Source organism: Heteronotia binoei, chromosome 15, assembly GCF_032191835.1.
Source record: "Heteronotia binoei isolate CCM8104 ecotype False Entrance Well chromosome 15, APGP_CSIRO_Hbin_v1, whole genome shotgun sequence".
In the NCBI taxonomy this organism is placed as follows: domain Eukaryota; kingdom Metazoa; phylum Chordata; class Lepidosauria; order Squamata; family Gekkonidae; genus Heteronotia; species Heteronotia binoei.
The window spans coordinates 9,725,799-9,727,298 of NC_083237.1; the positions used below are offsets into that span (position 1 = coordinate 9,725,799).

Sequence of the window (1,500 nt, forward strand, 5' to 3'; positions counted from 1 at the left end):
TATAGTGGTTTGATAACAGCCGTTTTGGATATATCCCTTCATCAAGAAATGAAAATAACATCCAGTTACGGAATCAGGTAAGTGGTCAGTATCCACTAGTACAATAAAGTTACAGATGGAGCACAATCAGCTTTTCAATGCATCACAATCCAATGGTAGGTTCAAATCAGGTATGGTGCTGATAGCTGTACCTTTCCTCGTGATAGGGTGTGATAACTACCTTGCTTTACTCAATTCAAGCATATGTATAAAGACTATCCTGTAGAGAAAGTTTAGTAGAGGGTAACTTCTTTTTAGATTGTCTTTTTTAATTGGATTGGAGTCATTTAAGTACTCATTCCCATTCAAGTAAGAACCATTTAGATTATAACATGGAATCCGGTCACATTGTAGATTTGAAACATAATTATTGGTTCACCCCATTCAGCTCACCATGAACCAACTAGTCAATGGAGTGACCTATACGGTTTATGGAGGTCAAGAAAGCATTTTCTAAAGAATGCTGACTAAGAGACAAGGTGCAGAGAGGCTAAACAACAGACAGCTGTTGGACTGTAGCATAATTTCTTTCCTCGGGGGAGGGCCTTGTCTTCTCGTTTGTTTTCAGTTTGTGGTTACCTGGTGCCCTCTTCTGTTGACTCATAATGTTGTGAAGGATTTTTGTCTGCGCTCTGCCAGCACCTCTGTCACATGTGGCTCAGGATAAAAGTACATGGGCACAGCATTTTGGTAAAGGAGGAAACCATTCTGATAGATGGCGTACGTAACCACCAGCAAACCACAACTGGCTTACGGCCAGTCCAACCAAAGTGCTTTCAGGTAGGGAGGAAGGTAGGGAGGAAGGGAAGGGGAGGGAAGGGGAGGGGAGGGGAGGGGAGGAAGGAAGGAAGGAAGGAAGGAAGGAAGGAAGGAAGGAAGGAAGGAAGGAAGGAAGGAAGGAAGGAAGGAAGGAAGGAAGGAAGGAAGGAAGGAAGGAAGGAAGGAAGGAAGGACGGTGGCTCAGTGGTAGAGCATCTGCTTGATAAGCAGAAGGTCCCAGGTTCAATCCCTGGCATCTCCAACTAAAAAGGGTCCAGGCAAATAGGTGTGAAAAACCTCAGCTGGAGACCCTGGAGAGCTGCTGCCAGTCTGAGAAGACAATACTGACTTTGATGGACCAAAGGTCTGATTCAGTATAAGGCAGCTTCATATGTTCATATATATATATATGTAAAGCGAGAAGCAGAGATGATTTACCTTTGTCTTCACCTGCAAAGTCTTTCTTGGTGGTCTCCCATCCAAGTACTGGCACTGCTTAGCTTCTGATATGTGTTGAGCTCAAGCTATCCCGTGCTGCTCTTTCAGTTTGTCCTATTAGTGCCTCTCAACTCTCGCCTTCTTCAATGAGAAGGAAACTTCCATCTTGAAATCTCTGAAACAGAAAGATCAAAAAGGACTCAGTCAACCCTCATTAGTACCAAAAGTAGCTAACAGTGAAATCCTTTACATGGTTACTCAGGT

At 43.6% G+C, this 1,500-nt stretch overlaps 1 non-coding gene across 1 annotated transcript; it reads left to right on the plus strand.

The window, feature by feature from the left end:
* The first annotated feature begins 993 nt into the window (after nucleotides 1-993).
* TRNAI-GAU (transfer RNA isoleucine (anticodon GAU)) lies at nucleotides 994-1,060 on the plus strand. Its single transcript has one exon. It is a non-coding gene; the product is annotated as a tRNA-Ile (tRNA).
* The last annotated feature ends 440 nt before the right edge of the window (nucleotides 1,061-1,500 follow it).